Source organism: Osmerus mordax, chromosome 10 (genome assembly GCF_038355195.1).
Source record: "Osmerus mordax isolate fOsmMor3 chromosome 10, fOsmMor3.pri, whole genome shotgun sequence".
NCBI lineage: Eukaryota > Metazoa > Chordata > Actinopteri > Osmeriformes > Osmeridae > Osmerus > Osmerus mordax.
Window position 1 is genome coordinate 5,529,070 of NC_090059.1, and position 14,196 is coordinate 5,543,265.

Below are 14,196 nucleotides of genomic sequence, written 5' to 3' on the forward strand. Positions count from 1 at the left end.
AGGATAATTTCTTTATGAAGTAATGTACAGAGTCGTTGGATTCAAAGAAAGTACAATAGTTTAATGCTTGCCAGCAAGGAGACAAAGTCTGATCGCAATACAAAGTTTGTCTAGCTCCCCAGTCTTCAGGTAAGACCATTTATTGGTGAGAAGTCCCCTCCTCAGCAAATCAGCTGTCTATGATCGATCCCAGAGACAGAGTGCACGTGCACATGGAAACTTACAGAGTTCTCTGACCCTAGGCTTGACCATATGATTCACTCAACACAGATAAGGTTTAAACACATTTATTGCACCTCTAGTATGATAATGGTCAGCCTAGGTCAGTTTGTTTACGTAAGCCTAGTGTCATCTATAGGTCATGTGGGGAGAGGGTTCTCTGCTGACAAAGGAATGCTAGCACCAGTATTTTCAGAATATAACCTTACATTGTAAATTTCTCCGACAGCTCCCCCCTGAATATACTGAAACATACAGGTGCTAACATCAAACCATGGTTAATAAAAAGTAAAACATAAGTAAAATAAATAAAGTCATTCAGGTAAATGGTAAGAATACATTTAGACATAACCGGAAAACCCTATATCACTTAATCCAGTGGTAATTCAACGTCTATGCACCTTATACCAGCCATATTTCAGATGTCTTTAATAACACAACTATGCCTGAAGTCAAGCTTTAATCAAAGAAATGACTACAAAAAAGTAACAGAATATAAGAATGTAAAATAAGAGTATGAAACTATAAACTCACATCATCATAAAACAAAAATGTTTGTACTTCTTCAAGCCTGTCGGCAATATCATCGTTTAACACTTCGTCAGATTTTCATTAAACGAATCATGGTGAATTCACTCAACATTTTTGATCTTCATACATAGGCATCATCATAGATATCATGAGCATGTTCATTTATCTTGTCATAATCATCATCAGCACGGTCCTGCAATTGCTGATACATAGTCTTGGTAAGGGTTGTGTCAATCAAACGTGTTATTTAGCCTCTAATACACGGTATACAACAACAACCACAAATAATGAGTATTGCCACTGCTACGGCCAAAGAAATCAGCAGTGAAGAGATGAGTGTGCTCCACCGGCCGAACCAGCTCTCCATCATACGAGTAAATGGATCATCAATTCCAGAATTCTCTGCCAGTTCCTCTGAAAGAGATGTAAGACCCTCCAGAGCTTTTGTTATACTCCCATCAGGAGCAGTGTTATTAGGGATAAAAGTACAACAATGTGTACCAAGCATCTTACAGACACCTCCTCTCTCTGCTAACAACATGTCCAGGGCCATTCGGTTCTGCCATGCCATCAGAGAAGTGGGGCCCAGTTGCTCTGCAATACCATTAACAGCATCTCTAGTATAGTTGACAAATCTCTGTTGGTTGTAATAAATATAGTTAATCCAATCAACGTTCTTATTAACGGTTGACCACCAGAACAGTAGGGATTCGAAACCTGCTGCCACCTGATTTCTTGCCTTATATTCATCAGGAACTCCACGTGGTACCCATATACCATCTATATAAATATGAGGATCAAATGCTCCTCCTGGCACCTGAGAGCGCCTCCTCCTGGTGATACCCTGCTCTGAGAACTGGTGAGATAAGGTAGTTGAGTCAGTGCACAGCTGCCATGCCACTTCGCTGGAAGTTGAGGGTGCAATTTCATGTCTCCACACAACCACCACAAATCTGCTCTCATTGAGGTATGGTCAATGAACCAAGTTGCCATATAGTTACCATGATTCTTAGTAATATCCATGATATGGCTACAATAGGTATGTGGGAGTGTCCCCACATCATAACCCTCCCCTGTTCGTAAGAAACAGGTATAATTTCCCTGATATACTGTCACTGATGGTGGGACATATCCATTTTCTTAACTGGAGGAAACAATAAGGATAGAGTTTTACATTGTGATTGTAGTGGTGTATAAAGTATTTCAAAAAGTTGCAAAACACATTGTAAACCTGCTGGATCCTTCTCATCAGTCAGCTTAAAAGGCACTGTGCCAAGTTGTGGTCTTGCTTTTGCACAGGCAAGACAATTAGACTGACCATTCTGATGGGCCGTATACATCATCCACTCCAACCATTCGTTTCTATCAGTAAACCCCGTTTCTAGTGCCAATTTGTCTTCATAGGTCATATTGGTTAAATATTCAACATGGAAGGGATTTCCTAATGGAGGATTGGATGCTCCTTGACCACGTGCATGCAGCACTTGCACAGGAAGTACTTTAACATGTATGAATCCAGCTGGATTCCTACCTTGTATGCCACTTACATATGGTAACACAACATAAGTACCATTATCAACTTGCCTGGCCTGCTTTATAGTTATTATCAGAGGATTGCAGTCTTTGGCTTTACATGAGGTAGTTGGATTGCCTTTTATAATAGTGGTTCTTTGTGCTAGTGTAGGATTATTAGGGGGACTCGCAGCATACCCCCAATCCGTTGTTCCAGTGTTATATATTGTGTCAATCTAGTGGAAACATTTGCATTCATACGAAATTGGGCTAGAACACGTTGGCATACACATATATTTCTCATAATCTTGCCACTGTTGTTCACCTCCTCCTCCACAATCTATAACATTACAGAGATCGATGGTAAAAGAACAGTCACTTGATTCATTACAGTATACAGTAATTCCTGTTGGCTTTCTTATTCCTGAGGTTTTCTGCCCTGTACTGCGCCTGTGTCTACTTTGTTTTATTCCGATTTCAGTATGATTAGCTCTTTCTTTCCTATTTTTCACACTAGGGGTGTCTTTTTGGCAGCAATCCTCCTTGTCCAACCATAATATAGGGACAACTATTATGAATGTTAGCAGCAGCAATAGGCTACATGTAGTACCATGGACACCACAGTTTTGTGGACAAGGACCTGGATACCACATTTTGATTCTACCTTTCCCTGTTCACTGTCTCCTGTCCTTTTAGCCTATTTTAGTTCACACCCTAAGTCTCTGTTGGCCGTTGTTTACTTCACTGAGTTTGAGACGGGCCTTCCGATAGAAGGAAGACTCCCCTTTGTAATCAGACTTGTGCCTCAAGAGACGGTGGTGAGTAACTAATCTGACCCTATATCAATGTCCCTTACTTTCTTGCAATGTGACAAATGTATCCAAGACGTCCTCTCTGCTATTTTGACTGCAGTGGGTGTGGTGAGTAGTACCTGATATGGTCCCTCCCACCTGGGGCTTGACCAATTTTTTCTCTTAATGACCTTAATCAGCACCCAGTCTCCTAGTTACACTCCTCCAGAAGTTTGATCCACTGCATCACCTGGAATAGAATTAGCACAAGCAACTTCTTTGCCTATTAGCATTTTCTTCATGTATTCTGCCAATGTTTGATCTGCCTCCTCATCATTCCTCGTAAATGGTTTAAGTTGTGGTATTATATAAGGTCTCCCATAAATCATTTCAAATGGTGTCAGTCCTGCTGATGTTTTAGTAATGCGCATATTCAACACAACCAATGGTAAACAGTAAATCCAATTCTTTCCTGTCTCTTCCATGGTCTTCCTTAATTTACTCTTCAAAATACCATTATGTCTTTCCACTAGACCTGCTGATTGTGGGTGATAAGCACAGTGATTTTTTAGGTTAATGCTTAAATGTTGTGCTATCATTGTGATGGTATTGTTAACAAAATGACTTCCATTGTCACTATATATTCTTTCCGGTATCCCAAACCTTGGAATAATGTCCTTTACTAATGCTTTAGCCACTGTTAAAAGAATCTGGTGTTGAACTCGGGAATACTTCAATCCATTTAGTAAACATGTCAATAATAACTAAACAATATTTCCTTCCTTCACACTTATTTAGTTCAATAAAGTCCATGCATATGTATTGAAATGGATATTGAGGTTTTGGAAATTGTCCTCGCTTTGGTCTCTAATTCCCTTGAGTGTTGTGTCTTGCACAGATAGGGCAGGCTAAACCATTTTTTTTGAGTAGTTTATGAACCCATAGGCTGTAAATACTTTTGTTATCAATCCTACCATCCCCCCTGTTGAGACATGATTCAATCCATGGCTCAATACAGCCGCATAACGAAACAGATTCTTTGGTAATATAAACTTGCCGTCTTATCATTTGTATAACCCGTTTGTAATGGTTGCCCCGTTTGTTAACCATTTAGTCTTTTCAGATTTAGGGGACACATCTTGCATAACACTGTCTCATCTACATAACTCGGCGTATCTGATAGTGTTAGCATGTCTTGCATCGCTGCTTCCTTTGCTGCAACATCAGCTTTAGCATTGCCTATTGAAATTAGGTCTGTTTTTCCAGTGTGCGCCGCACATTTGCATATGGCTACTTTCAGAGGTAACTGGATAGCGTTAAGTAATTCAAGTATTAGATCTTTGTGGTTTATGTCTTTTCCCGTTGACGTAACCATACCTCTATTTTTCCACTGTTGTGCAAACACATGCACAGTTGAGAAGGCGTACTGGCTATCGGTATAAATAGTCACAACTTTTCCTTTTGCAAGTTTGGATGCGTCTGTGAGGGAGATCAATTCCGCAGCTTGTGCCGAATAGTTCCTGGGAAGTGGTTTAGCTTGCAAAACTTTGGTTTGAGTGACTACAGCATACCCAGTAGCATTTGTTCCATCAGGATTTTTCCTACTTGACCCATCAACATACATTGTGATTTCACTATCATCATAGGGCGTGTCTTTCAAGTCAGCTCTTGGCAGCACCTTCTCAGAAATATCTGCGAGGCAATCATGCGAATCTCCATCTGTGGCCACAGGCACTAGAGTGGAGGGATTAAGTGTGTTACATCTCTCAATTGTCAAATGTGGTTGAGACAATAATACCGTCATACAAGATAAATGTCTAGATGGCGATAGATAGGAAATCTTATTCTGTAATAGGATCACTGACACAGCATGAGGCACTCTCAGAGTGAGTGGATGAAATAGTACTATGGTTGCACTACTTTGAACCGCCATAGAGGCCGCCACAACTGCTTGTACACACGGGGGCAGTGCTCTTGCTACAGAATCTAATTTCGTAGAATAGTAGGCCAATGGTCTCTCCTTTGTCCCATGTATCTGAGTCAAGACAGAAGTCATGTGTCCGTCTTTACAATCAACAGTTTGGGTAAACGGTTTTGTATAGTCTGGCAACCCCAATACAGCTGAGCCCACTAAAACCCGTTTTATCTCCACAAAAGCGTTATCCGCTTCTGGTGTCCATTTTAAAAGGTCCGACGCTGCCATCGGTGACTCATAAATCAACGCAGTTAGGGGGGCAGTAATAGCTGCGTAATTCGAGATCCAACATCTACAGAAATTAGTTACCCCTAAAAACGACATAATTTGCTTTTTTGTTTGTGGTTTTGGTGCTTGTAAAATAGCTGTTTTTCGATTTTCATCCAAACATTTTCCCTCCTGTGTAAGATTGTAACCAAGGTACTTAACGGTTTTCTGCCACAATTGTAATTTGTCCTTGCTTGCACGGTGTCCTTGTTCTGCTAAGAACTTGCAACAATGCAAGTGTGTCAATTTTACAATTCTCTTCTGAATCCGATGCTACTAAAATATCATCTACATAAAGAAGGATCTGACTATCCTTTGGTGGTGTAAATTTGGCCAAGTTAGCAGACATAGCTTGAGAGAAAATAGTAGGAGATTCACAATAACCCTGTGGAATTCTTGTATAGGTATAGCGTTTCTGTTTATAAGTAAACGCAAACCAAAATTGACTATTAGGATGTACTGGTATTGAAAAGAATGCATTACTAATGTAGTGAGGTCCGCAAGACCACACGGAGCCAACATCTTGCCACACCTGAAGAGTGAGTTCAATCACATCAGACAAACCTAATCAGCCCTTGTGACACCCTCAGTATGCTGATTACCCACCAAACGCCGATGCAAAGGAACCATAGAATTGGGGGGGGACCTCCCCAATCTACCTAATCAGCCCTCCTGCTAGCTTGCAAGCTTCAAAGGGCCTGATTTAGACAACACGTCTCCAGCGACCATTTGCTATCCGTTTCGGCGGCGATTTGAACAAAGAACATACCTTGATCAGAACTTTTGAGGAAAGTTCTTGAGACTTCACCTTTACCACAAGAGTACAAGGTGGAGAATTATGAGAGGGATATTTGTGTTATGTTTGTTACTTTGTTTTAATGTTGTGTTCACTGAAATCTTGATTCTAGTAACAACTCTTTCTTCCTGAAAGATAACCACGTAATTCTTGGTATCTACACGAAGCTATCATAATAAAACAATCATTCAACTATATTTTGTAACTGTACCAAGATGTCCAGAACAATATTTGAACCATCGAATGAACCAGCCAGAGATCAGATCACACCTTTGGTAGGTGTGAAGGAAGGAGGGGGGAGTTGAGAACCCAGCTTCCCCCAATCCACATCTGACCCCAGACGGGTCCTCTCTCGAACCGTATAAAGCCCTAAGATGACCATCAATCTCTGACTCCAGCGAAACCGACCATGGCATGAACGCCATCAGGATTGGCGTTCCAAAGGACGTCGCCAAGCTTCTCCTGAGATTCAACGTCATAGTGAACGCGTCACTATCTGGACATTTCAACAGAAGAACCAAAAACGCAATTCCAAATGCGACTTCACTGAGATCCCGCAGACTCAGTCACATGACCCAGCGCAGCCGCGCTTTGACTTCAGATTCTTCAAATGGACCTTTGGCGCAAACCGCCCTCAACATCATTGATCAACCCCTGATCAAACGTAACTATGGCTAACGCTCTTTCCTCCTCGACATGGCATTGGCGTCGGCTCTGTTTATGATTTGTAAGGATGTAATCATTGACTGTACAATTTCTGTCTTTCTTTAAGTTAGACCATTTCATTCTGTTCATTGAAACCAATCTCTCATATCAAACCCATAATCCAACTTGTTCATAAGATCTGTTTACCTTACTTGAATAAATTCATTGTAAAGATATTTTGACGTGCGTGTTCACTGATGTTACGATTGGCTCTACACTTAGAACGAATTCATTCCTAAAGATGAGACTGATTATTACATATTAAACATAGGATTCCCTAATGTCCTAAACCAATATTAGGGTGGTGCCCCGAAACTTGATGATAAATTAAGTATTTCTATCTTTAAACGAGCAAACCCCGCTACACTAATGTCAACCACAGAAAATATTTTAGTTGTCGGTCTTAAATCGTTTAACAGAGTGTGTGGGTCTGGTACTGTTGGGGCCCTCGGTATCACTGCTTTGTTAACAGCCTGTAAATCTTGTACCATCCTCCACCCAGAAGAGGGAGGTGACTTCTTAACAGGAAAGAGCGGGGTATTGCATGGTGAATCTAAACAAGGAATTATAACACCCGCTTTTAAAAGATCATTAATGATTGGATCTATACCTTCCTCTGCTTCTGGTTTCAATGGGTATTGTCTCTGATGTGGTCTAAAGAATATATTGTGCTTATTAAAGTTATGTATTGTGCTTATTAAAGTTATGAACTTAGAAGTGTGCTCAGGCTTAAACATAGGGTCTCACACTGAGTGTGGGAAGCAGGCTGTTCTTTGTGTCTCTATCTTTTCATTTTCAGAAACAACCTTGAAACCTGGTGGAGACGGCACCCGAGCAGGTGGGACGCGTAGGCAAGAACAACTCCCTGATGCACGAGAGAACAAGCTCAACCCTTTTTTGATACTTGTGTTTCAATTGCACTGTATAAATATATGCTGGGGAGGGACAGATAGCCAGTTGGACTTCGTGAACCAGCCCAAACTCTGTTGCGGGTAGGGAAACGTAGACAACCCCAGAGCTCTGTACTTGTTGATTTCCAACTGCTGCATTAAAGCTGATATTATGGGACCTCTGCGACTCCAGACCACTCTTTCTAGAACACAGATTTGTGTCATTGAATACTATCATTACATATTGGAATAGACACATAGATATATGAATCCTTCAGGTCTAAAGGTGGATTTTGCTGTTATCTCAATTGGTTGAATACCCTTTATTAGCCCCACGTCTGCTTTCCCTTTAGACCAGAGACATTCTGGAACCTCCTTTAACGTCTCTTCTTGTTCCTCTGTTAAAGTAAACATATGTCAATCACGTCTAGGTTTGTCTTTCCCATCTAAATGTGTTGCCACTTTTGCTTGGGTTGTTCAGTTCAGAGTTTTCGAGAAAATGTCTTGATCAGGACTATAACTGTCCCCATTTCCTTGAGACTGCCAGTCAGTTACAGCAATCCCCCTTTCAACTAATTTGCCTAAATCCTGCCAATTAGCTAGTCTGTTTCTTGAAGTTGAAACATGCGGTGTTCCCCCTGTACGAAACAATTTTCGTGCATCAGAAGGCAACACACAGTGGGCTGCGGAGTTTCCCTTATCGTCCCAATAAAGCGTTGTAATGTGTACCTGAGACTGTGACAATTTAGATAGTTGTTCCTCATAACGTGATTCAGATCCTTTGGACATTTTGTAATATAATGTACAATGTAGCTTGTCTGAGTTCATCATCTTAGTTCCTGGCAGCACTCTCTCTCTGACTGTTTTGAGGAGGGATGACGTCACACTCCCGGGACCCGTATTCACTAATTCCAAGCTATACCAAGAATGAGGAACATCTTCTCCCTCGATCACATTACTGTCATGTATTCTTAATGCTTTGACACCTCTTTGGGTCGGCACCACTGCAATGTTCAGTGCTTGCATCATATCTCTCCCTAACAAATTACATGGGCAGGCATTAGACAGCACAAATTGGCATTGCACACTTTTTCCTGTCTCCGGGTCCTCTAACCATGTTAATGCAGATAATCCCTCTTTGTGTATCAGCCCGCTAGCTGATCGCACATAAACACAGGAATTAGTTTTCAAAACTCCAGGGACTTCACTTGGGTGAATTAAACTTCTAGCCGCTCCAGAATCACACAAAAACTTCACCTCTGTCCCTTTTATAATCAGCACAATTTCTGGTCTCTCTTCTTTTTGTAACATCATATTTACATGTTCAATATTTAAAACCATCTCTTCTCCGTCCTCAACGCTGTCTTCCCAAGTCAATTGTTCGTTTGCTTTTACATTTTTTTAACTTCCCAAATCTCTCCATTATTTCATCTTCTTCATTCTCTAGTCATGCTTGTTCATTTTATCCTGATGAGAAATTCTGCTTCCTTTGTTTAGACTTGCAATCTTTAGTCCAATGACCCATTCTACCACACCTGAAACATTCATCTGTTCTATTTTCCATATTTCTTCTCCCTCTGCCTCTTCCTCGGCCTCTCCCTCGGCCTATATTACTGTCAAACACAAACATGCCTGTCCCGTTTTCATCCAATGAAAACACTGCTGTTCTGTTTTTTTCTTTTTTCTTTTACATTTACATTTAGTCATTTAGCAGACGTTCTATCCAGAGCGAATTACAGTAAGTACAGGGACATTCCCCCGAGGCAAGTAGGGTGAAGTGCCTTGCCCAAGGACACAACGTCAGTTTGCATGACCGGGAATCAAACTGGCAACCTTCGGATTACTAGCCCGATTCCCTCACCGCTCAGCCACCTGACTCCCTTTTCTTTAAAAAGTTTTTCAGCATGACGGGCATATTCCTGGGTAGCATTTAAACGAGAAATGCGATGATCTACCATATACTTAGTAACGAACTCAGAGATTTGAGGCAGACATCCCTTTAGGAACGCATTCTTTAACTGCTGTTCATAAGGCGAGTCATTTTGCATATTTTGAGGGGGTGGTACGCCACTATGATTATCAAATACCTGTTTTAATCGATGATAATATTGATGTACATCCTCGTCGTCTTTTTTAACACACCTATTAACTTCCGTCCAATCGGGTCTAGCCCGATAACGTCCTTGAATACGATCTAAAAGCGCTTGCGTTCGAACGACTAAATCTGCATTCCCTGGGGCGAGAGCATGTCCATCAGCACCAGTCCCCCTCCAATCACCACATATCATACACCAATCTGTGCCGAGTATCTGTCTAACTGCTCTCTCTACTTCCAGTCCATTAAGTCGATAGCTTTTGTCGTGGGCCGATAACTGGATATAAGACACCTCAGGTTAAAACTGAGGGGAAAACACCATGATATAGGGTTGTCTTGACATTCTGTCTCTCAGTAGAAGACTGAGAGAACATCACATATTTACCAAACGCTGACAAGGGATAACGAGAGCTCAGACCTTGTACGAAGAACAGAGGGCAGGGCAAACTGACATTTTGGGGGTTTAGAAGATAATCACACCATGGCAGGCTAACTGCCATGGAGATCAGGGGCGTTCTGTGCACTATAAAAACTGTCTGTATTCAATTATTGGGTAGGCTCTCTATCTTGTGTTCGGAGAGACCTAGTGTATGTTGCCTTTCTGACTTGATCAATAAACGTGAGTTTTCATCTGAAAACTTGGACTGACTCCCTGTGTCCGGCCTTTCGCACCTGTTCGGCTAGAAAGCCAGCCACCACAATTGATGACCCCAAGCGTGATCCACAAACCTAAATCTTTGATAAGGTAAGAGAATCACTTATAAAAATGTAGTTAGTGGCGTGTGTGGACAGAAGGCGCAAAGTCGCAGGTTTTCAGATGCAAAAACGTAAGCAATGTTGCATCAAGCAGAATTTTGTCTTGTCAAAACCCCATGTACGTCAAAATCCCGAATGAATGATGAGTAAATGTATATGTGCTAAGCTTTCTACTATCGCGGAGACAGGTGTCTTGTCAAAGCAGCGTTGTGACGTGGGGGATTATGTTGGACGCACATTTTGTCCCTAATACGCAAAATCTTAGTTGAAATAGACGCAGGGAGGATTATTTCAAATAAACTTTGTTACCAAGTGGAGCAAGAATAAGAAACGAGGTAGCAGTAAACCGCATAGGATTCGAATGTTATTCATGAAAATGCGTGCGTATTTAGGCTAATTTTCCAAATCTAAAATACGGCAAAATTATAGACTTGTTGTTTGAATTCGGCTAATAGTTTAAGGGACAGACCTTAACAAAAGCATTTACAATTTCTTTGCGGACACTAAACAAATGAACTGTACGAGTCTAGCAGAACTGTAAATAGAAAGTAAAACATGTATGAAGATAATCAAAATAGTTCATTCTGAAAGTTTTGTGTACTTAAAACAAACAAGGTAAAAGCAGAGAAATTAGGAGTACTCTAAATTCTTAGTCTAAAAAGTTAAAATACAGGAAGTCATGAACCTGTATCTTTTAAAGACGCGCCGAGCAAACACAGAAAAGAGCTTAAATAAAAAAATCACGGAAGTATGTAATGAGAGGTTGTACAAACATTGTGAAAAAGAAAAATATATACATAACCAGTTATGTTAATGTTTTAATAAATATAACAGCATCACAATGTTTGTAAGATGGAGTCAGATAAAATAAACGATACTTGTGAAACTGTTAAATTATTGATAAAAATAACTGGTGATTAAAGAAAGCATGAAGGAAAGTCGTTATGAAGGTACGTGCAGGGATTGAAAGAATGGAATCAAATAATAAACATTTTTACGATGTTCAGAAACTTATAGAATAAACTGTTTATTAATTGTCCTATAAAACGGAATATGTAAATGTAGAATTTTTAAAGGAAGGATTAACTGTAAATTGTCTTACATCTGTTCTTTCTGAAATTACAGACGGCGGGGCAAGTGAGCCTGGCACAAGCACGAGGAACAAACTAGACACCCGAGTTGTTCAATGAGGAGGTTTATTAAACAGATAAAATATGTGTGTCAAAAATTGCATTTGCAAAAAGGTTTTCCCATCCAACAAGACCTCTGCCACACACATATAGCAATAAACTAACACATTATTTAACTAGGGGTATAGTCTTGAGGTTTTAACCCGATTCATATCTCATTATAGCTGAGAAACGGAGAAAGGGGGGTTTTCTCGAATGGTTAATCATATACTTGTTGGAAGGCGGTCTGACAGGCCCGCAACTACTAGAGGCATACTACTACTTCAGAGATCTGCAGGAGGAGGCCGAGCGAGCCAGTGCTGGAAGGAACCCAAACCCAAATGACGACGTCACTGATGACCAAGCTGAGTCCATGCCAGCGGCACCCAACCTCCAGGTACAGGATGACAAAACAATTCCAATAACCTCTTTTGTCAGCTGTTCTATATCCGTTAAGCAGATCCTCCATGAACTGTGCACCAAGCTCCCAGGGGGACGTGACGACACAACCAGGTATCTGCTGGGAAGCGGGGGGCTAGAGGGGGTTGTGGCAGAGGTGGAAAGAAGAACTCGCAAGAAATGTGAGAAAGAAAAACAACCCTTAACCACCCCCCTGCCCCCTGCCTCACACGATCCCCCAATTCGCGATGCAAATCCGCTGCCCCAGTACGGCGTGGGGGGAGGAGCCAGGGGATACCAAGGAAACCCAACCCAGCAAAAAGTCGAGAAGGAAAAGATTTGCTGGAAATGTGGGAAACCAGGACACTTCAAACGTGACTTCCGACCACCAAATGGAGGCCCAGTGACTAGAGGCTGTGGACAGCAGCCTAGAGCACACTATTTGTGGGCCCAGCCACGGGCAGAGTTAATGTTGCCATCCTGCTATCAAGGTGCAGTTACGATGCACCTTAGAGATAACGTGACTGCCCTCCAAATGGAGGCCCCAGGTAGGAACACATACACAACCAGAGGCCGGTTTTGTTGAAAGATGGAACATTTGCATAACAATTAACATTTGGATTAGTTATGCTCTAAGGGAAACACCTGTGTCCAAATCCAGCTAACTATTTTTTCTGCTGCATGGGGTTATCCCCATGATTGTGAAGCTCAAGACATTTGAGCAGGTTAAGATTGAGAACCAATTCCAAACGTAGCCATTGGAATGCTGAACTAACTCTGTCAGTAGACAGATCTTGTTTCAGGAATCCAGAGGTTTGAAGGATTTTCTGTGGTGGAACGGGAGCCAAGAAGGTAAAAAACATTTAACAAGGTTTAATTAATGTCCCCAACTCTGCTTAAAGGCAGACCCAAAAAGAGAAAGAGGTGAAAATATAGATAAATGTGAAGGAAATATGAAGGATTGAGTTTTGCCACTATTAAACATGTTATCTTCTGTCTTTGTAGGAATCGCATACATCACATTACTATGTGAAGGGGGGAGTTAATGAGTAACGGAAGACCAAAAAAATGTGAACTATGGTCTCCAGGAGTAGGGGGCAACTTGAAATCGATAACTTTAAACAGTATTTGGTAGATAAATAAACAGCCACACTAAAGGAACATTATGAATGATAAAGTAATAAGATTCATAAAATGTGGAAGTCTAATCTTTAAACAATGCCGAAGCTTTTGTTGAAGATGTTGTGTAGGAGTGTCCAGGATCCATCCAGGGCGTATCCCAAGGGAGAAGGAGAGAGAGGAGAAACCTCCCAAGCCAGTCACTATCCAGCCTGGTGACTGGGTCCTTCTTAAAATCTACCGGAGAAAGTGGAACACTCCGCGTAGAAACTGTGCACAGGGACACAAGCGACTGTGACTAACAGTACAGTGTCAAGGGTCAACCATGTGATTTAATCTGGAATCACTGTTAAAAATCCCGGATCAAACTTGATAACACCTATTGACTCTGATCTCCCTGTGACAGTAAAGGACTGTGCTGTCCTAAAGCAAAGCACACAAATAACGTTGTTTAAATCTCAGTCCTAGGACTGGGCGTGGTCGTTGCTTAAGACCGAGGACCATATCCAGGGCTTGAAAGTCTTACCAAGCCACCCTGGACAACGGCGAACAGTCACTCAAACCTGCTCCCAAGGAAGGGATCAGAAAATGAAACTCAAGCACCGGGACAACAAACAATCCCTTCGCTGGTTGCGTTCCAACTGGGAAGAAGGGGGGTGAGTGAAACGCAGGGAGACACGGGGGAGAGAAGGATGCACAGCAATTTTGACATTCGAAATGTGAAACCAAAGTAATTATTAAAAAATATGCCTTGGTGGTTAAGGTGATAGAACCAGGGGTTTGTTGATGACTATAACAATGTTCTGTTGGCTCTGAGCTAACAAACTCCCAGCTACTACTGTTGTGGCATGGAGAACCGACTGGCGGTCAGCAGAACAAAGCAGTAATGGGTGATGTATACCAACACCCACCATTGTTCCTGATGAAGTTTCACAAAAGCTATCACTAAACTGAAAACTCCAAATTGGAGGG